Source organism: Squalius cephalus (genome assembly GCF_949319135.1).
Source record: "Squalius cephalus genome assembly, chromosome: 1".
NCBI lineage: Eukaryota > Metazoa > Chordata > Actinopteri > Cypriniformes > Leuciscidae > Squalius > Squalius cephalus.
In genome coordinates this window covers 3,129,227-3,153,373 of record NC_137122.1, presented here as the reverse complement: position 1 = coordinate 3,153,373, position 24,147 = coordinate 3,129,227, and the positions used below count along the sequence as shown (strand labels likewise).

At 39.2% G+C, this 24,147-nt stretch overlaps 1 long non-coding RNA gene across 1 annotated transcript in view; it reads right to left on the bottom strand.

Moving 5' to 3' along the window:
* Positions 1-24,147, bottom strand: part of LOC307156695 — a 343,191-nt gene that overhangs the window by 305,560 nt on the left and 13,484 nt on the right. The window contains exon 2 of the long non-coding RNA XR_013820776.1: positions 18,630-18,668. This is a non-coding gene — a long non-coding RNA (uncharacterized lncRNA). The remainder of the gene's footprint in view (positions 1-18,629; positions 18,669-24,147) is intronic.

The following is a 24,147-nucleotide window of genomic DNA, read 5'->3' as shown; positions in this document are numbered from 1 at the left end:
CTTATATCTAAACCACCCTGGTTTCCCATCGACAGCTTATGTTCAGATGCGCTTCCCGAGGGCATTTCACTGGGTTATCCATCACTAATTTTCCTTTTCCCCCTTGCTTTTTTATTAAATTTACAGACGCAAACAAACAAAGTGCAGTAAAATAAACACCTAAATGTGTATTTCGGACTTTTTCTCACCACAAGTCTGAAAGAAGACATGTTATTGAAGACAAATATCCAAAAATCTCAAAATTGACCAATAAAAAAAAAAACGATGTTTTTGCCTGCCGTGTCTCGCCTTAAAGCAACTCTGAATCAGAGTTAAAGTTAATGAGATAATTAAGAGATTAATTAAGTGATGATTGAGCATTAGTGATGAACACATGCTGTCAACAAGCAGAATCACTGAAGGAAAGAGAAATGGAAGCGTCAGCGTAAGTTCTACCAGAAAGACTCTATTGCCACGTCACTAATATGTAATTTCGCACCACCAATCACAGTTCAACATCAGATATAAAAGACTGACCTTACCTCCCCCTTTCGTTGCTGTAGGTGTCGTAGAAAAGTTTTCGCTTGTTCACGCATCTTTCACGCAGCTCAATATGTCCCAAATTGCAATCGTGGATTTCGATTCCTCCGATTCAGACGACAATCTACTAGGGGTGTAACGGTACGTGTATTCGTACCGAACCGTTTCGGTACAGGGCTTTCGGTTCGGTGCACGTGTGTACCGAATGACTGAATGCAATATTTTGTGTGCGGAACATAGGTACATTTTCGTGTTTCCACACGAACATATTAAGTGGCGGAAGTCTCCGCGTTCAGCGCAAATCCCGCCCTGTAGCTGATTCTAATGTTTTTTCCTATTAGACATTCTCTGGTTTTACCCGTGGTCACTGTAACAATGAAATAGACTGCATGGCGTTTCCGCTTCGTGTGCGCCGCCGCACTCTCCGTTCCGTGGCGTGCGCGTGTGTGTGTTTGTGTGTGTCGACGATCCGCTGCGCTCTCTGCTCAATGTTCGAGTCCGTGTTTGCGCTGCGCGTTCTGCTCTGTCGTTAACGGCCCAAACACTCCAATCATGTACCGATCACGCACTGGAAAAGCAAAGTCTTTAAAAGGTGAAATTTCTCAGTAGTAACTTAGATTTCTGTTTGCTGAGCTGGTATAGTCATGCTGGCAACAATGGTAAAATGACCTGCTCTGATCACATGCTCTGGTAATAATAGCTTTGTACTATAGCTTTGGACTATATTTTATTTTGATAATTATTAAAAAAGTGGAAAAAAAAAATCTTAAATTGATTATGTTGATTGATTATTGAAAAATAATAATACATTAATATATTTGTTTAATATTATTTTAATATAGGGCTATTTTCTGTTCCTGCACTGTAATCATAGTTATTTATTTATATTTTTCATTATATTTTATTATGTGATATTGGTTTGAGACTGAGAGTATTTTATTTAGTGGAGAACTTTGCAGCAGTATTTTATTTCTTATTCTTTTTTTATTTTATATCTATTTTATTATATTTTATTAAAAAGTGTTTCAAAAAGTGTAAACAAATTGTTAAAAAAAGTTTATAGTAATAAACAACCTGCAGTTTAATGTTTGCATTTCTTTCCCTTACTGTACCGAAAATAAACCGAACCGTGACTTTAAAACCGAGGTACGTACCGAACCGTGATTTTTGTGTACCGTTACACCCCTACAATCTACTACCACCTTCTCCTCAGTCAGTGCGTAGGAGCAGCCGTATCCAAACCCGGGATTCCCCCTGGGCTCAACTGACCTCCGAGAGAATCGTTGCTCTCCTGGAAGAAAGCGGGCTGCCGGTCAGTAACGATCTCTCATGTAACGACCTAATACTCTTGGCTTCAAACACTCTGGGCACCACCGCTGCCCCACCCGACGAGGATACTCCAGCCATCGCGGCTCCAGCCCCTCAACCCAAACCAGCAGGCAGAAAACGCACTGCTAAGTCTTCTCCACCAGTCCAAGCCAAAAAGGCTAAGTCATCTGCACCAACGCCATTATCTTCACCTAAATCAGGATCAGAAGGTTTCAACTCTCAGCTCTTAAAATCTATCCAAGGTCTTACGGAGACAGTCAAAGGATTTTGTAAGGACCACCCATTGGCCCAACGACGGAATCCAACGGCCTGGCGAAGGTTTAAAGCGTGTATGTCTTTTCAGCGATCCAGTGAAGTTCACTTAATTTATTGGAATTTAGTTTTAGTATTACTTCAGCTCTACGCTTAATCTGACTCCAATTTCAAATGATAATCAAATTTAGATCGTATTTCTGATTAGAAAATAATCATAAATATTGATTATGAATTAATTTAGATCTTTGATTATTCTGACTATCCCATACTTTCAATATTCGTTCATTATGGACCTAGTGTCGCTTTGAGACGTCACGTCGCGACTGCGCGCTCACGATCACAAACTAGCCAGTCCTGAAATAGTCAGAGGGTGCAGTGCAAGTATTTTACCCTATGCAGTCGCACACTACAGACTCATAGGAGTAATTTTTTATAATATTTGCAGCATACAACATGCTAAGTCAGGAGATAGTCAGAAATCAGAAGGTTTTTCCTAAGATGTGCTCCATGCTCCATTCATAGTGCCTTCAGTTTGATCTATCCTGGACAAAGATTTGCGGAAACACCAGACTACACATTAATCTACTGGAAATAATGATTTCAGAAGAATGCAGAATAAATCAAGGTTAACATTTATTTGTCAGGTAAAAGTGTATCATGCCAATTACAGAAGTAAATTATAAAAAGCCAATTCAAAAATACATGACATCATTTACTCAAAGATGACTCTAAAAGTAAGTAATGTTTTCCTGACAAAGACACACAGTAATGTGTCAGGACCTTCCAACGGGAAAATACTGAAACATTACTGTGGGGGAAAGATCCTGGTAAAAGATTCCCAATGATTGCTCTGTCCCCTCACCTTAAATACCACACCAGAACAACAGGGGTTATACAAATGTTGTTTAGAGTTGGTTGGGCCAATCCATGTACCCCAGGGGGGTAGCACCTGGTTTCTTGAGATATCTTAAAGAGATATCAGCCAGAGAGGAGATACAGGATTCTCCTAAGTTCTCAATCTTTTTCATTAAACAAATGACTGCAATGAAATTAAGACCATTTTACCAATCGCACTGTGCCCTTTAAAATGACACCAAACATGTAAAGGAAAAACAACATATTCACAAGATACACCATATGCGATATATAGACATTCTTAATTTAACTTTCAATGACTTGAAGAGGGAGAAGAGGAGGGAGAGGGGGGATGAGTTGAAGTCAAACAAAGGGACAAGGAGATAAGTTTGGGCAGGACAAGGTTCTGTGCTCTGTCTTTGCTATCTGCTGTCCAGGGGGCATTTTATGGCGTTATTGCAGGGTGAGTTTTGTTTTAGCAGGAAAATCAGTTCTTACAGACGGCCCCTGGCCCCTTGGGACAGATTTAGATCAGGCCAAAGGGGACATTTTTTGGACATTTTCCTGTTTCCACATTTTCAGTGTTATTCTCTGAGTGTTCATAGGGCTGACCACTGTAGTTTGCAGTGTTTGTCGATTGGTGTTGAACATTAAAATGAAATCATGGCAGAATTCGTGGATGCTGCGCAGCTGGACAGGGTGTCACATGACCCTCTTGGCCGGGTTTGCTTCCACCTGCACTTGGCTGCGTTGGTATTCAGTCTGTAGAATGATCTCGTTGTATCAAGTCTGTTTGCTTTGGTCAGCATGATCAGAAAGTGTCAGTGGAAAGTGTCATCATAATGCTTTGCGGAAACATCTTTGTCCTCCCTAGGATGTTTTAACTGACCCTTTGAGAAGTCCTCGGTCACCTTCAAGCAGAAGGTTTCATTTGCCGGGTAGATCAGAACTCCATAGTTGAAGGACTCATTTACTGATGACGCTCCATTGCGTGTGAGACACCTGAACAACTTCTGAATGACCATGCAATAATTGAACACTGATATATTTGTGGTTATTGTAAGATGAGGAAAAGTTATTGGATAAACACAAGAACACAAGATAACAAAACATGATGTACTCAAAAATATGAAACCCAAAAGTCAAAGGTGCGAGTGGTAAATATGGTCTCTTTTTCAGAATCATATATTTAATGAACAGGTGTAATTTGATCACCAAATTCTTCACTACCGCAGTGATCTGGTAGTGGGATTTAGACTTGGTCTGGATGAATCAAGGACGGGTAGCAGAAAGTCACCATAACTAGTATATTTACTAGTTGTATGCATAATTAGAGTAATTAGAGTATATCACATAATTAAACATGGAAATACACAATTTCATAATTATAAGATTGTCTACATTAGTTGTTATAAGTGCAAATCATCAATGAAACTTAATGTTTTAATAAATTCAATTAGAGAATGAAATGTATAGAAACAGAGATTTCAATTCTCTGGTTTAACTTCGTAATCATCCTCTGTGCATTTGATGTACAGGCTAGGTCACACTCAATAGTGCAGGTCTGAATTGTATAGCTGACAAATAGAAATGCCTGCATTTTAGATTTAGCTGTTTAGATATTGTCATTAGTCATTTGTTGGAAACTAGGGGGCCCTCCTGGTTTGCAACAACGCTAACGACTGGACATAAAAAATATTTTGTCCAAAGACCAGTTGCATTGATTAATAGGTCTCAATAAGATTTTTTATGTGGATTTAAATCAATTGATGTGTGACCACAGCCATGCATGTCCTATGCACAGCACAGTATTTACATACAGGAAGTTGACAAGACTGTAATGCTGAAAAGAAATTATTAAAATAATTTCCCTTGTTCTATATGTATGAAGGTAGATGATGTATTACATGATGTGAATAATTTTGGCCTGGATAGTCTTATGATCTATGCCAGGTAGAGATGTTCTAAGATTGCCATAGTGATGGTGTGTGTTGTGTATGTTTGTGTATAGGAGATGGGTAGTGTTTATCCTACCATAATTTGTGTTGCATAATTTAGTTCCAGTGCTAAACTGGGAGGCCACATACAGGAGCTGCTTCTGTAGTGTTATGAGGTGTGAGCGGCCCCTTGAAGTTTCTCCACCCCCATCTCCTAATGTAAAGTTGTGTGTCCTGCTTAAGGCAGGCGAGACCAGACCCTTGCGGAGTCTGGTTCTGAAGAAAGTCATTTGTCAGCCTGTAAGGAAATAGACCTAGAGAGGAAAACACAGTTTAATCTTGAGCCTTTATACAAATTGCATTAAGATATATGGTCTATCTCAATATTTATTTGATGGCCTTAGCCAGACAGTTGTTACTGATGGCTTTGATCTGTTAAGATTTTACGCCATTAGAAGAAAATTTGTTTTAGTTTACAAAGACATGCATCATTATCATGATCATGTTTTAGTAAAGAAAAGGTCAATTAAACAGTGATAATGGTCAGATCTGACTGCTATTTCATCTAAACTCACACAGTCTGCTGTGTTGTGTGCATTAGGACCCTCAGGTCTGCTAGGGAAATCTCTTTACATGATGATGTTTATTTACACTAGCCAGATCTGTGTTTAGAGCAATTAGATCACCAGGTGTGGTGCTGTGCTTGTTTGTTTTAGCCTTTGGAATTTATGGTGCCATTCAACTCTTGACCATTTGGATCTCTGTGGTCCATAAAGACTGTAGATTTTCTGCCTGATGTTTACATTTCACACAACTGTTCTTAAATGTTCAGTAAAATACCTTCCCTGATCAGATTCCATGTGAGCTGAAGCTCCCAGAGAGGAGTTTTTTAACACTTGCACCACATTGTTTGTGGTTTTGTTGCAAGAGAAAATTAAAATTTGTACCTCCCCTTGTTACTGGGTTAAAGATCTGTTAGATCAAAATAAAATCATCCTGTGGATTTGGATGGATATTTAAGACATGGTAATCAGGTTGATCATTTTAGTTGGTATATACTGAGCATTGTAATTTCTCTCATTAAAGATTCTTGCACAAATAGAAGGTAAAGAAATTCTTTCTGATTCATTCTTCCTTTCAGTTTCCTTTCCAATACTTTCTCTAACCATCTATTATCTCATTCCTCCCAACACTAGTGTTCCTTCTTGCTCCCTACATACACGTACCATCTTTCTACATTCTGATTCTTTTAATTCTCATTAAACATTCTTTCCTCTTCTAACCCAATGCTGAATCATCACGAGATTAAAGCCATTCTTGGCCATTACAATATAATATATATTACAATCTAGTCATAATATAAATTATATTTTATAAAATTGTATAAATCAAACCAATTTTATTTACTGGTCTCGGGGGTTTCTACTGAGTACTTTGTCCAAACTGACTTGTTATCTTCTCACTGATCTTTTAGAAGGTGATTGGCCCTGCAGCTCCAGCTGTGCTGGCATGAGCATTGTGTACACAGCAACAACCAAACTGGAAACCAGTTACAGCTGCTTTGATGCTGTGAACATTCAATGGACTGCATGCATTGAGAAACATGGGTCAAATCATTGCTCAATTTAAAGATTTTTGTGACTACAATTTAGAATTGGACACAATTATCTTGTTTTAGGCTGAGATGTTATCAGTTGCATTCTTTTAAGAATCTTATTGAATATGAAAGAAAGGTTGGACAAACAGGTCTCATGGAGGGCACCAAGATTGTTTTATGGTTTGTTGCTTTTGTCAGTCTCTTTTGAGACATCGAAAACATACAAGAATGCAGTGATTGCAAAGTCTGATATAAACTATTTTTTATAAGACTGAGCCTTAAATGGTGATGTTTAAACCATATATGGGACATCAGTCATGAACTTTTTGACACTATTGAAAGATTTTCAAAGAACAATGATTACTTTGATGTAATTCACATTGGTCTTTGTCTAAATTATCTCATAAGATAAGGACAAGCTGTGCATGTCCTCTGACACTATCAGGCCTGGTTACAAGCCTCTAGTAACACAATAATTGTCATTATACTGTATGCATCAGTTGTAAAATTTAGCGTATTTTTCCAAATTTCAGCCTAGGACTTCTGCATAGCAGCTGTTCTCTAGGACTGAGATCATTTTCTCAGATAATTTCTTTTGAAATATTCTAATTGCATTGCACTGTTTTGTCCAACTCTACATTTCGCACACAAAGGATTCAAGTGAGACAGTTTTACTTGTTATCTTTTAGCTCATCAATTCACAAGATTTGTTTACAAGTTAGCGTGACCATTTTCTTATTTCCATTATTGCAATGTTGTTGCAGCAAAGCAAATAATTAAATGTAACAACATTATTTACCTCAGAATTTAAGTTTTTAGTTTTCAACCCTCTATTGAGTACCAGAACAAAATGTGGATGATGTTATCCCAATTTAGGTTTCATCACTTGTTGCATAGACAAACAAGGAGGTATTTAAAGTTAAAGCAAGGGATATCTTTTCTCATCTACACTGCCGCTATCATGTCCCTGATATGTGGTTTTATCTAATTCTCAAGCCCCACCGGATTTTGCGTTCTCCGGTCTAACTGGGTATGCCGACCCATTCTATAAATGTGTCTATATGAGGTGCGTCTGAATTTACCCTCAACACTTCTAAAAGGCAAAAGAGAATTGACTTACCAAACGGCTGAAGAAAGAGAAGGACATCTTTTTTTCTCTTACTTGTTGCAAGTCCCAATATTTCGCTGAAAAGACACTCACAACCTGGAGAATCACGGAGGGACTGTCACCACTTTGTAAGGACCACCCATTGGCCCAACGACGGAATCCAACGGCCTGGCGAAGGTTTAAAGCGTGTATGTCTTTTCAGCGATCCAGTGAAGTTCACTTAATTTATTGGAATTTAGTTTTAGTATTACTTCAGCTCTACGCTTAATCTGACTCCAATTTCAAATGATAATCAAATTTAGATCGTATTTCTGATTAGAAAATAATCATAAATATTGATTATGAATTAATTTAGATCTTTGATTATTCTGACTATCCCATACTTTCAATATTCGTTCATTATGGACCTAGTGTCGCTTTGAGACGTCACGTCGCGACTGCGCGCTCACGATCACAAACTAGCCAGTCCTGAAATAGTCAGAGGGTGCAGTGCAAGTATTTTACCCTATGCAGTCGCACACTACAGACTCATAGGAGTAATTTTTTATAATATTTGCAGCATACAACATGCTAAGTCAGGAGATAGTCAGAAATCAGAAGGTTTTTCCTAAGATGTGCTCCATGCTCCATTCAAAGTGCCTTCAGTTTGATCTATCCTGGACAAAGATTTGCGGAAACACCAGACTACACATTAATCTACTGGAAATAATGATTTCAGAAGAATGCAGAATAAATCAAGGTTAACATTTATTTGTCAGGTAAAAGTGTATCATGCCAATTACAGAAGTAAATTATAAAAAGCCAATTCAAAAATACATGACATCATTTACTCAAAGATGACTCTAAAAGTAAGTAATGTTTTCCTGACAAAGACACACAGTAATGTGTCAGGACCTTCCAACGGGAAAATACTGAAACATTACTGTGGGGGAAAGATCCTGGTAAAAGATTCCCAATGATTGCTCTGTCCCCTCACCTTAAATACCACACCAGAACAACAGGGGTTATACAAATGTTGTTTAGAGTTGGTTGGGCCAATCCATGTACCCCAGGGGGGTAGCACCTGGTTTCTTGAGATATCGTAAAGAGATATCAGCCAGAGAGGAGATACAGGATTCTCCTAAGTTCTCAATCTTTTTCATTAAACAAATGACTGCAATGAAATTAAGACCATTTTACCAATCGCACTGAGACCCTTAAAATGATACCAAACATGAAAAGGAAAAAACAACACATTCACAAGATACACCATATGCGATATATAGACATTCTTAATTTAACTTTCAATGACTTGAAGAGGGAGAAGAGGAGGAAGAGGAGGGAGAGGGGGGATGAGTTGAAGTCAAACAAAGGGACAAGGAGATAAGTTTGGGCAGGACAAGGTTCTGTGCTCTGTCTTTGCTATCTGCTGTCCAGGGGGCATTTTATGGCGTTATTGCAGGGTGAGTTTTGTTTTAGCAGGAAAATCAGTTCTTACAATTTGAATCAAGGCTAGGAGTATTCGAAACTGCTTTTGCCTCGAAAAATACTGGTTCAACTATGCCATCAACATCTTCAGAATTATTCTCTGCTTACCCCACTTTTCCGGGTGTGGTAGATCAGCCTACGGGCCTCGCCACGTCAGCAGCTCAGGCCTTTTCCTCATCAAATCACCCGCCATTCCTGAACGCGGCCACGTCAGCATCTACACCGAGCTTCAGTCTTTCCACGGCTACTCCAGCTCAAAATTTCGGTAGGCGCTTCGTCCCTCCCGCTGCAGTCACCGTGTCTTCAAAAATGAGATCCGATATCATCTTAGGTAAGGATATTAATTTAGCTGCCTTACTGCTACCATCGCCTGCAGCCGATCGTCAAATGGTTGACTGCGGTGACGTGGCAGTCTTCCTGAAATCTTCTGATCCCAGACTGCAATGCAACCTATCATTTGGCGAATTCGTCATAGCGTTCAGCATTTTCAGAGACATATTATGCCAAGCTTTCCCTGACCGCAGGGAAGAATTAGATCTTTACCTTGCCATGTTGGCCGATTTTAATCAAAGATACGGAGGCACGCTCTTTTACGAGTATCACAAATCCTTTTCCGCGAAATCAGCCTCTTTCTCCACCCTGTTCAACACTAGACTGGACTGGTCTGTTGCCGACTCCGAACTTCTGGTTCGTCATTTCGCTGGTCAACGAGCTCTGGCTTGCGTTTTGTGCAGCTCGCATGGTCACTCGGCCGCCTTTTGCCCCAAAGGAATAGCAACAATGGAGTCTGCCGCTGTCCATGGTGCTGATCCTGCACACGCGACTTTCGATGTAAAAGGCAGACCTATAATCGCTTTCAATGGCATTCCTCTATGCAATAACTTTAACGAATCTGTTTGTAATTATGCTAAATGTAAATTTTCGCATATTTGCAGTTTCTGCAGAGACCCACATCCAAAATCGGTCTGCCCACGACGCTTCAGACCAGCGGCCAGAGGAAGAGCGGCGCCTCAGAAAAAATTCTAAATGGTCACCCTTCTACACCTATCAACATCGCTTCACTCTCCAGCTACCTTTCTTCCCATCCCGATTACTCTTTCGTCGACTACTTAATTACTGGACTTTCTCAAGGATTTCGGGTCGGTGTTTGTTCTCCCCTCTCCACCTCCTACGTCGCAAAAAACCTTCAGTCTGCTTTAGCAGAACCTGAGACAGTTTCAAGCCTGCTAGACAAGGAGCTAAATAAAGGCTATTTAATCGGCCCTTTCAGTGCATCTCCTTTTTCCCTGTATCGTGTAAATTCTATAGGCATAGCGACACGCAAATACTCGGGGAAAAAGCGCCTGATATTCGACATGTCTTCTCCCCATTCTGATAGCCTCGCGAGCGTTAACGAATGCATTCCTTCAGAGCCTTTTTCTCTGTACTACGCTTCGGTCGACGACGCTATCCATCTAATCAAAATAGCAGGTTATGGTGCTTGGCTAGCCAAAGCAGACATTACCGATGCTTTCAAGATCATGCCTATCCACCCGTCTGACTGGCATCTTTTCGGCGTCAAATGGGAATCTCTGCTCTATTTTGCTGTAAGACTCACATTCGGCTGTAAAAGTAGTCCTAATATTTTTAATTGTTTATCCGAGGCTTTGTGTTGGATCCTGTTGAACGTTTGCAAGCTTCCATTCGTATTACATTTACTCGACGATTTTTTACTAATAGATTTTCCCTCACCACACAGCTCAGCACTCGACTCGCTCAAATCATTATTCAGCGACGTAGGGAGACCATTATTCAGCGACGTAGAAAACCCTTTCTATCGAGAAAACCATGGGTCCTGCTACTTCCCTCGAATTTCTGGGTATCGTTCTCGACTCAGTTCTGATGCAAGCCTCTCTTCCTAACGATAAACTTTCCAGAATAAGAGCGGTTCTGGAATCTTTTCTCGCAGCCCGCACGGTCTCTAAACGCGACATGCTCTCCCTACTCGGGCATCTCAATTTCGCCATGAGAATTATTCCCCAAGGTCGTTCCTTTATTTCTCGCCTCCTTACGCTCGCCCATTCCGTCGACCGCCTGCACGACGTAATCCTCCTAGATGACGGGTGCCGATCAGACCTTAGGTTTTGGTCTCACCTGCTTAACAATTGGAACGGCATCTCTTTTTTTTATAATGATCTTCCCGAATCATCCGTCGCACTCGAGCTATATACTGACGCAGCCCCTTCTAAAGGTTTTGGGGGATTTTTTCAAGGGCATTGGTTCTCAGAAAAATGGTCGGATGATTTTCATTCATTTAGCGCGAATTCGTCCTCAATTGCTCTTCACGAATTATACCCCATCGTCGTAGCGTGCGTCCTCTGGGGCTCCGCTTGGTCCCGCAAACGTATAGAAATGAATTGCGACAACCAAGCCACAGTTGATATAATAAATAAAGGGCGTTCGAAATGCCCATCAATTATGTCTCTACTTCGACGCCTAACTTGGCAAGCCGTCACACACAACTTCATCCTTAAAGCCGTACATATACCAGGACAATCTAACATCATTGCTGATGCTCTCTCTCGCTCTCGTTTGCAGGCTTTCCGACGTCTTTGCCCAGCAGCAAACCAGAATCCTACACTATGTCCGGACCTAGCCGAGCTGATCCTAGACTAAACTCTCATTACGATAACCTATTAAATTCTGCCAGGTTCTATATCACCAAAGGAGTCTCATCATTAACACTTAAATCATATAATTCTGCTTGGTCCCGGTTTATCATCTTTTGTTTTTCGTTCGGCATCCCCGTTCTGCCTATCTTAATTTCGACTGTATGCGCGTTTCTAGTTCATTGCTCCGATTCTCGGCATCTAAAGATTGCCACAATTCGTAAATTGCTCGCTGGCATTCAGTTTCACGCACAATTTTATAATCCCAATTTCCCCAGTCTTTTTTCTACACCCACTATCCGGCTTTTACTGAAAGGCATAGAAAGATCTAATCAAAAGACTCCAGACAAACGCCTCCCCATTACTCTACCTCTTCTGCACAAGCTCGTCTCTTCATTACGCAATGGCCTATTTTGTGAATACATTCACATCCTTTTAGAAGCTGTGTTCTTAACCGCTTTTTACGGGTTTCTACGATTAGGGGAATTTGCGTCTGACTCAAATAATTTTAATTCTGCTCGTGGCTTGGCTATTTCCGATTTACGCTTTTATCCTACGTTTTTTAATCTATATCTCAAAGCACGACCGCGCCTTCCACTAAATTCCCCTTTATTCATCTTACCTAACGGGCTTCCCATGACAAAGCCCTGGTTCAGAACTCATCTAGCTTCTGTCCTAAAGCAATGCGGACTTCCTCCACGGCTATACACCGGGCACTCCTTTCGCATCGGAGCAGCAACAACGGCAGCTGAATGCGGAGTTCCCGACTCCACTATCCAAATGCTCGGCAGATGGTCTTCCACGGCTTACAAGACATACATCAGATCCGATGTAGACGTCCTTCTTAATGCTCAACAAGCCCTCTCAACCTACATTCAAGGTAATATTATTCGCTAGCTACTGGTGGTGGTTACTGCATTCGAACGTCTAGACCGAGTTCATTATAATGAACTAAACCTTTTATCAATAGCTCCTATATACAGCTATTCCTCGACGGAGACTCAAAGTTTATTCGAATCCACGACTGCTTGCGTTCATTGAGTCTCTCATAGCAACGCAATATTCTCTAGCCTCCGCGGCTTCTATTTCAATATCAATTCATTTATATATCGAAGCACTGATATTGTTCTCGATGAGCAAAACTGCCTATTGAGACCCTATCGAACGAATTAATCGAATTGCAAATTCGTCCCGGCAGCAGTAAACGTAAGGTTATCACGAACCTGTTTCATCACATTCACATTGGTTCACGGCTTATCGTAGCCTTTACAGTAATGCTATCGAGATTCTGTATTTCGTTCATACACGATTATTCGGCCTATTAGGCATTAATATTAGCGAGCGTACACGTAGTTCTATTAAGCAATACTTCACGCTGATCACGGGCACCAGTCACAAAGCAATTCTAGCTTTAAGAAATATCAATATTTCATTCTCCCATCTCTGCTTATCGAAGCGCCCGGGAACGTCACATTGACAGCAGATTAGTAACTTTTAACAGAAGGTCATCACGGACCTACTTTTAACTTTCCCATCTATGGTTTAATTTTTTCATAGCCAAACTAAGATATTAATACTCATGCTCGTTCTCGGCCTATCGAGGCATCGCACATGCTTGTTCTCGGCCTATCGAGGCATCGCACATGCTCGTTTTCGGCCTATCGAGGCATCGCTCATGCTTGTCCTGGGCCTATCGAGGCATCGCAATCTATCGAGATTTACGATTAAGCTAAAAGTTCTGAGGCCAACCGTGGCCGCCGACGTTAACGCATAGGCCTATCAAAGATTCATTTCTGCCTTTATTTAATTTATTTATTTATTTTTATTCTTTTTTTTTTTTTTTAATGTGCAGCTCCTCTATTCAAGCCTATCGAGGCTCGGATTAGAATCTTCACTTACTTTTGCCAAAAGTTGCTCTGTTTAGGAGTTGTAACATACCGAAGCACAGTGCACTATTAACTGCATCTTTCACTCTCCCTATTAATTTCAAGGCTACATCATCGTTATAATCAAACGTTAGTTTCGTATTAAGCCTTATCTAGATGTCGTTCATCAGCTTTTCTCATGTTGTCTAATTACCCTGCATACTTTCCAGAGTCATCTTAGGTACGTAAGGAATCCATCATATATTCCTTATTTTGGGGGTTTAGGCTCCGCCCCTGTCCAGACCATCAGGCAGGACCTACCGGCTAACTCACCGACCCAGACGGAGGACAGAGCCCACGCCAAAGAACCGAGACGGAGCTTGTCGAGCATCAATTTTATTCCGTCTGTAATCTTTCACAAATAAATCTATTGCATTCAATAATTCTCTCCTGAGTCTTTTTGGTAGAAATGGAAGCGTCAGCGTAAGTTCTACCAGAAAGACTCTATTGCCACGTCACTAATATGTAATTTCGCACCACCAATCACAGTTCAACATCAGATATAAAAGACTGACCTTACCTCCCCCTTTCGTTGCTGTAGGTGTCGTAGAAAAGTTTTCCCCCATCCTCCCCACCACCACCAGGTTCAGGCTCCTGTCCAACCGTCAGGGGGTTTAGGCTCCGCCCCTGTCCAGACCATCAGGCAGGACCTACCGGCTAACTCACCGACCCAGACGGAGGACAGAGCCCACGCCAAAGAACCGAGACGGAGCTTGTCGAGCATCAATTTTATTCCGTCTGTAATCTTTCACAAATAAATCTATTGCATTCAATAATTCTCTCCTGAGTCTTTTTGGTAGAAACACAATAACTACAACTGACTTCAAACACAGCCTTAGATTAAATCAACTGAATATAAAAGACATTATATCTGTGAAGATCTCAGCAGAGGAGGATTTAACATCTCCACAAACAGCATTACCAGCTTCACTTATTACTAACCAGGTTGACTTTGTCATGTGTACATTAGTTCTTTTTGAGAATTAACAGACGTTTAGATGTTTGTTTTATTGAAAATTAACATGAATTCTACCTTTTTTAATTAATCATTACTTGAATAAAACATTAAAATATAGAGGCAATATTATATAGATGAATAAAATTAAATGAAATGATATTAATAAGGGAAATTATATAGGTATATTATTTTTATTATTAAAATGTTATTTAGGCATTAACTAGATGTTTTACTAACAGCCAGGTGTTTTAAAGGTCCCGTATTATGCCCCTTTTCACAAGATGTAAAATGAGTCTCTGATGTCCCCAGAGTGTGTATGTGAAGTTTCAGCTCAAAATACCCAACAGATCATTTTTTACAGCATGTTTAAATTGTCATTTTTTGGGGCTCAGAAAAACGCGCTGTTTTAGTGTGTGCCCTTTAAATGTAAATGAGTTGCTGCTGCCGGCACAGGGGGGCGGAGCTTCACGAGCTCGCGCTCAGTCTCTCAGGACAATTTCATCTCACGGAATGATGATAATATCAGAAACTCTCAGTAACGGTGTTCATTTCGACCCGGAGTCGGACAATAATGCCTACAGAGTCAGAGTGCTGTATAGAGATGGAACAGGTATAGTTTAGTAGTTTAATTACGGTTATTATAACGTATTTTTCATCTGCTTGTATGTATCCATTATTTATTAATAGCCTACAAGTCTGCTGTCCGAATGATGATCAAACATATACTGATGAGTTTAATAAAGTTTATTGTACATCACACAAAAGATGAAGCGTCAGTTTTACTTCAGAAAATCACTGTAAGAGTTGAGTAAACACAGTAAGTTATAAGAAGTGCGCAAGTACATAAACGAATTTCGGTAGAGTTGAGGGAGCATTCCTGTGGGCGGAGGTTAGTCAAGAAACGGTTCTAGTGACGTCATTAAAGAAGGAAGTAGAGGGTGTGTAGTCCAAACGAGCCGTTCGATGTAGGCGACTTCTGTTAAATAAAATATCTCGCTTGGCATTGAACTTTGAGCTTTATAATTTTACAGATATTATTTATACTCTAACAACAACATTACACACTAACTAAAGTTTGAAACATGGGATCACGAAGAACGGGACCTTTAATTATTTGTGGCATTGTTGTTAACTGTAAGGAAGAGATGATAATTTGGTGGATGATTTAAAAATATTCGTTAATCATCTGTAGGTGCGTATTCATTCGAATGTAATCATAACGGTGGCCTGAGGGCGCTCATCGACCACGTCATCTGTGAGCGTGAGAGTTTCTAACAATTTCAATCGACGAAGCTACAAAGCTGGCATTGAGGTATATATAATTACAAAATAAAGTCATTATGATTGTTATTGCTATTAATTTAAATTTTTATAAAGTAAGTTACATGTAAGATAAAAGGTTTATCACTCAGTGTGACGAAGCCGTTCTCCAACGGACAGTGTATATATCAGCATCCGAATTCACTCATTTAATTTCGTTCCCTCCTTGCAGATATAGTGCACTCAAATGCCTTACACTATATTGGGATTAGTGAATGAGTGAGAGGTTTTGGACACTACAGCCATCAAGAATCAACATATGAATCTCAACAATGGTGACAGGCTTTATGCCGAAATTCATGCTGGGAGCAATGAGTTTTATACTATGGTGGCTCCCAGCATGCATTGCGGCATGAAGCATGTCACCATTGTTGAGATTCATATGCTGATTCTTCATGTCTGTTTGTTTCAAAATGTATTTTGAAAATCTCAATTCAGAATATCTGATCTGTTGTAAGAAATTATTGTTGGTGAATATAATCTATTAATAAGAAATAACCACTTTTTGTGAGAGATGAGATCAGTGATTTATTCTACTTTATGATGCTGAAAACCATATCACCTGATCATCTTTGTTTCTAGTTCCCTTTGCAAAAAATAATGTGTTTTAGTAAACACCGTAACAAAGACCAGAAACTTATATAAAAAGCCAAGAGTCAAACTGACCAACTAATGGAAACACTGATCAACATAATGGCGACCAAACATTTTCATTAAAGCATAAACATCTAAACATCTGTTAATTCTTAAAAAGAACTTCTGTACACATATGATATAAATAAGGTAGTAATAATCTGGTTAGTAATAAGTGAAGCTGTTACTGCTGTTTGTGGAGTTGTTTAATCCTCCTCTGCTGAGATCTTCACTGATTTAATGTCTTCTTTTCTCTTCAGTTGATTTCATCTAAGGCTGTGGTTGAAGTCAGTTGTAGTTCTTGTGTACTCTTTCCTTCAGTGATTCTGCTTGTTAACAGCAGGTGTTCATCACTAATGTTCAATTATCACTTAATTATCATATTAACTTTTACTCTGATTCTGAGTTGCTTTAACACTCTTGAGAGTGGGACTGTATATACTCTGATCAGAGTTAATTTAACTCTGGGGATTTTGCTGTGCATACATTAGATCAGAGCACTTACTTAGACATCCTCGCTATCCGTGTTTAGTTTACTAGCAATCCGGTTACTCACAAACCGTTGCTTCCAATCTGGCCATTTGAATGTTTTCATACATGAAACGTTGTATGTTTTAGATGCCCTCAATACATAGATATTCCACATTTCAATGTTTTTGCAAACTTAGATAAAGCATCAAATAGATTTATTTTTGGTCAATGGCGATAGTCATTCTCCTCCTGACAGCTTGAGAGTGAAGTAAGAAGATAATAGATGACAGACTCGTGCACATATTCATCATTTCTGTGATGTGAAGCTCAAGTATTATGTGATGATGATGTTGTGTATATGTGGCATTATGTGTTGAACTGAACTAACAGACGTGATCCACAGATCCAGCTGATACAGCATCAGAAACTGAAGTCAGTGTGACTGCTGGATCATTATACAGAGGTACGACACGTTCATTTATACTGACAGCTTTATAACATTAAACTATCAGTCAGTCTGTAAATGCTTCATCAATAACTGTTGATAGTTGAATACCCTTGACTTCAGTCATGTACAGTTTCTCTTCTTCCTCTCATGTTTCCTGCAGTGATTGTGATTATTGTTGAGATCGCAGTGTTTGCTGCTCCTACTGTGATTCTTCTTCAGATCATCTGTGCAAGAAGAGCTGGTGAGTTTTGAGCCGCACACAATCTGATGATTCACACTTATCTGATCTGGAACAATCTGCAATCATGATAAAAACACATACGAGAGGTCAGTCAATGCTTTTATTTTGCAGGGAGGAAGGACTCGAAGCACCCAGAGGAAATAGAGATGCCGACAATATTAGAATAAAATACTGATGAGTTTAGAGCCAATCTGCAGCAATATTTACAATAGCAAAAACTTACAGAGGATTGTTCATTGTTTTATTTTCTTCTTCTCAGAAAACAGAGAAAAGACTCTGATCACCCTGAAGAAATAGTGACACCATAAAGTTTAGATTAACATTTATTTTATTTTATTTTTTTGCAAATAAAAGGCCAGATTTATTTTCATTTATATGGATTTTATGGATATTTGCCTACAGTGTTGAAAGTCATTTTCTTGAGCTTCATATGTAAACTGCTTTAAATATAATATTAAATACAGTAATTAACAGAATCAGATTGTTTGTATAATCCTCTCTGTGTGATGGAGCTGATTTCATTGCTGTTTTTAGCATCTTTTTTTTTTTTCATTATGTATGATTGATACTAATTTTCTAAATAAAACCTCCGCAATTGTCTTTAATATGTCTCCTTTTTTGCTCTGGCCCCCTTCCTGTTCGCAGGAGTGATGAGATAGTTAGTAGATTGTCCTCACAATTGCTGGCTGTCGCGGTGGTGTCCGTGTAATAATATAGAATTCATAGACAATAGGAAAAGTTTTTGGGGCAGACCTGTCCTGTTGAAAAGAGATGGTATTCATCCCTCCTGGGATGGTGCTGCTCTTCTCTCTAGTAATATGGCTCATAGTCTTAGAGCTCAAACGTGACAATCTGGGGCTCAGGTCAGGAAGCAGACAGACTGGCTAAACCGACCATCTGCTAGCTGTCTCACGTCACCCAGGTCAGATAAATCCCATCACATAGAGTCTCTTTCACCTAGATATCATCATATCTGTAGTCTGTGTCTGTTCCCCGACACACAAAAAACTTCCAAACCCATCTAAGGGTAAAAATGTAATTGATGTTCAACAAATAAAAAACAGATATAATACAAATGAGCAAATGATAAAGCTTGGGTTGCTAAATATTAATATTAATATACATGTAGATAACGAAAAAGATGCATTGGGATTGGCATTTAAGGACATTCTAATGGAGTTAGACAACACGTGTCAGGACCCAGGGCCGGCCCTGACCAATTTGCTGCCCTAGGCAAGATTTTACCTGGTGCCCCATGCATCACAGTCCATTTCACCCCGTCATTGTGTTCATGATTATTTAGCCTATATATATATATATATATATATATATATATATATATATATATATATATATATATATATACATACATTACAGCCTAAACACAAATAGCAAGAGCATTACATCTAGCATTCAAGTCACCTTTATTTATATAGCGCTTTTTATAATACAGATTATTTCAAGGCAACTTTACAGTGATAACAGGAAAATAACGCAAAAAAGTTTGCTTCTCCTGTACAGCAGATCTAGAAGAAAATAGTAAGTACAGTGATGGTTTATTTTTGTTGTAAATAAGTTATTAATTTAGTTAATTTAAATATAGCCACTCTGGATAAAACAGTGATGTCATCGTCCAAATATCATTCATGCACAAACTATTCATTGAGCACAAGCAAAAGTGTTTGTTTTCCAGTTGATGGTAGCAATCTTCCACTAAACTATGGCACGTTTCATGTTTTCACCATGAATTTTCTTTAATGTGAATTTTACATAAAACATTGCTATTTTAATAAACCTGTAAATAAATATCACTACTAATTTTGGCAAAAAAAAAAAAAAAAAAAAAAAAAGCCATATACCCCCCCACCCCCCAACTGCACAAAGAGTAAAACATTAATTAAAAAAAGTGATAGTAGGCCTAAATGCGTCTAAAAAACTGACATGATTGTTACAAAATACATGATTGTTGCGGCCTCTGGAGAACTCAGAACAAGTCAAGTCAAGTATATTTGTATAGCGCTTTTCACAATACAAATTGTATCAAAGCAGCTTCACAGTATTAAATTAAAATAATACAACAAGGTTTGTTTCTAGTGGAATTTATTGATTGATAAAAATAAATTAATATTCCCAAAATATCCCCAACTGAGCAAGCCAAAGGCAACAGTAGCAAGGAACTGAAAAACTCCATCAAGTGACCTGACGGTGACCTAAAACTCCATCAGGTGACCTAATGGAGAAAAAAAAAAACCTTGGGAGAACCCAGGCTCAGTCGAGGGCCAGTTCTCCTCTGGCGTTTATGAACTAGAGACCGGATTTAACTGTAAGATTAAAAATATTATATGAATGCCTGACTGAAGAGATGCGTCTTTAATCTAGTTTTAAACTGGGAGAGCGAGTCTGAGCAACGAACAGTATCAGGAAGGCTATTCCAGAGTTTTGGAGCTAAATATGAAAACGCCCTCCCTCCTTTGGTGGATATGGATATCCTAGGTATGACCAGAAGCCTCGAATTTAGTGATCTTAAAGAGCGCGATGGATTATAGGGCAATAGAAGATCCGTTAAATAGACTGGAGCTAAGCCGTTTAGGGCTTTATAAGTCAGTAGCAATACCTTGTAATTAATACTTTATAGGTAACCAATGTAGTGATGTTAAAATCGGTGTTATATGATCATATTTTCTTGATCTAGTAAGAACTCTAGCGGCGGCATTTTGGACTAACTGTATCTTGTTTATTGAGGTTGCAGGACAACCAGCTAATAAAGAATAACAGTAATTTAGTCTCGAGGTCATGAACGCATGAACTAACTTTTCTGCATCAGAAACTGATAGCATATTACGTAGCTTAGCAATGTTTCTAAGGTGGAAAAAGGCTGTTCTTGTAACATATGAAATATGATTTTCAAAAGACAGGTTGCAGTCTAATATAACACCCAGGTCTTTTACTGTAGAGGATAAAGTAACAGGACATCCTACTATATTAAAGTTGTAGTGTGCGAGGTTTTGTAGGCGGTTTTTTGAACCGATAAGTATTACCTCTGTCTTGTCTGGATTTAATAAAAGAAAATTGCGCGTCATCCAATCTTTTATATCTTTAACACACTCTGTCAATTTGGATAATTTAGCGTTTTCATCCGGCCGTGATGAAATATATATATTTGAGTGTCATCAGCATAACAATGGAAACTAATTCCATGTTTCCTTATAATATTTCCAAGTGGCAGCATATATATTGAGAATAACAGAGGGCCTAACACAGATCCCTGCGGCACTCCATAGTTTACTGGAGTTATGATCGATTTTTCTCCATTTAAATAGACAAAATGGTAGCGGTCAGATAAGTATGATCTGATCCAGCTTAATGCTTGTCCTTGAACACCAGTATAATTTTGTAGTCGATCTAAGAGTATTGTGTGATCTATAGTATCGAACGCAGCACTAAGATCAAGTAAAACTAGTATTGAGATACAGCCTTGGTCAGAAGCTAAGAGTAAATCAATTGTGATTTCAACAAGCGCAGTTTCAGTGCTATGATGCGGCCTGAATCCAGACTGAAACTTTTCATAGATGTCATTTTCTTGTAGGAAAGAGCCTAGTTGAGCGGACACAACTTTTTCTAGTATTTTAGACATAAAAGGAAGATTTGAAATGGGTCTATAATTTGCTAAATTATGTGGGTCTAATTGTGGTTTCTTAATGAGAGGTTTTATAACTGCCAGTTTAAATGTTCTTGGAACATAACCTAAAGATAAAGATGAGTTAATAATATTGAGAAGAGGCTCTTCCACTATCGGTAGCACTTCTTTCAGTAGTTTAGTGGGTATAGGATCTAATGAACATGTTGTTGTTTTAGATGAAGTGATAAGTTTATTTAACTCTATTTGTTCTATAGTTGTAAAGCATTGTAATTGTTCTTGCGGGGTGATAATTGAGGCTGAATTATAAGGCGCGATCGAAGATTGAACGTTTACAATTGTGGTTCTGATGTTTTCTATTTTCTCAGTGAAAAACTTCATGAAATCATTACTACTAAACTGTAACGGAATATTTTGTTCAGGTGACATCTGTTTATTTGTTAGTCTAGCCACGGTGTTAAATAAAAACCTAGGATTGTTTTGGTTGTTTTCTATTAGTTTACGGAGGTGCTCAGCCCTGGCCGCTTTTAGGGCCTTTTTATAACATGACATACTGTCTTTCCACACGATTCTAAAGACCTCTAAATTAGTTTGTTTCCATTTACGCTCTAAATTACGGGTTTCTCTCTTTAAAACAAGCGTAGTATTGTTGTACCATGGTGCTTTACTTTTCTCTCTGACCTTTTTTAATCTAATGGGTGCAACAATATCCAATTTTCCAGAGAGAATGGTGCTCATAGTGCTAGTTAATTCCTCTAGTTCATCTGCTTGTTTGGGTTCACTGAGCAGCTGAGACAGATCAGATAAGCTATTTGAAAAATTATCTATGGTGGATGGAAGGATTGTTCTGCCTGGTCGATAACGCGGCGCAGCATGATATATTACAGGAGTACGTAATATGCAAGTTACCATGTAATGGTCAGTGACATCATCACTTTGTGGAATGATATATATATCGGTTGGATCGGTTCCATGTGATACAATTAAATCGAGTGTATGATTAAAACGATGAGTTGGTCCGGTAACGTTTTGCTTGACCCCAAAGGAGTTTAATAAATCTGTAAACGCAGCCCCTAACGCATCATTTTGATTATCTACGTGTATATTAAAATCTCCAACAATTAATGCTTTATCGACATTGACTAATAGGTCTGAGAGAAAATCTGCAAACTCTTTTAGGAAATCAGCGTAAGGCCCTATATACGGTAGCCAAGGCTAGAGATAATAGGGATGTTTTTCTAACATCTAAGAGCGTAACATATAGTACAAGTACTTCAAACGAAATAAACTTATAACCCGTTTTCTGAGTAACATTAAGAATATCTTTATAGATCATTGCAACACCTCCGCCACGACCAATCAGGCGGGGCTCATGCTTATAGGAGTATCCTGATGGAGTAGACTCATTAAGACCGAAATAATCATTTGGTTTAAGCCAGGTTTCAGTAAGGCAAAGTACATCGAAGCTATTATCTGTGACTATTTCATTTACAATAACTGCCTTAGGTGTGAGTGATCTAATGTTTAGAAGACCTAGCTTTAGAAATTGTTTTTGTTTAATAATAGCAACATTTTCTGTTTTAATAACAATTAGATTTTTCCTAGATCCTGCAGTAGATTTATTATTTGATCTCACTAAACGAGGAATAGACACAGTTTCTATGCAATGTTCTACACTAGTATTTATATCAGTTAAATTGGTGCAGCAGAGACTATGATTTGGACTTTTGGTTCATAGTCAAAAGGTATTTAAAAGGTATAGCCATCAGCACGGAAAAGCCTAGGACGCTCCCAAAACAGATTCCAATTATTTACAAAGAGCAGTTTCTGCTCACTGCACCATGACATTAACCATTCATTTAGCGCGAATAATCTACTAAACTTTTCATGACCTAGTCGGTACGTGGAAAGCGGTCCTGACACAATGATCGTTGTTTCGGGCGATGTGATGCGTACCGTATCGATCAGATTCCTGAAGTCTTTCTTCAGAACCTCCGTCTGGCGCAGCCTGATGTCGTTCACTCCCGCGTGCAGGACCACAGTTCTGACGCGCTCGTCACCATTCAGAATCTCGGGAACGCGAGCAGCGATTTCAGAAACACGCTCACCAGGAAAGCAGTGACTGTGCACCTTACTTTTACCTAACGTAGCGTGTACGTGCCGAACGATGGAATCGCCGATGATCACAGCATCGCGTTCTGTTTCGCGAAGAGGGCAGAAGCGGTTTTGGGTGGATATCTTGAAAACCGGGAGGGTCGGAGAGAGTCTTGATCTAGACCTGACTCGCGTCTTCCGCTGCGGAATCATCCAGGCTCCGTGGTGGCGTGTTGGAGCCGGAGTGAACGAGACCATGGCTGATCGCGACCTCGGTGCTCGGGACTGATGCTGAGAAACGCACAGGGAGTAGACGAGGTCGGAGTCAGCGGGTCAATAACGTTAATCACTGATTTGTGTGCATCGGCGCGTGATGTTTCAAGAGCTAAACGCCGGTCTATCAGATCGGCTTGTCTCACTAAAAGGTCGTGGATCTGTTTCTCGACAGCTTAACCTATAAGAGTATCCGTTGTTGGATCACTAATAGGCTTGAGACGCGTCTGCTCAACAGTCCGCATTGTAACTATGAGGTTTGAGCAGCAGTACGTGCTTCTCAGTGAGGAAAAGTAGAAAATGTTCGTTGTAAGTGAGTTTAAAGAGAAAATCAAGAGAAAATCAAGAATTATAAATCAAATCGATGGAGCTCCAAAGACAACAACTGAAAGAATAAAGTTTAAGGTAACTGCCATTAAATAGTATCTTACT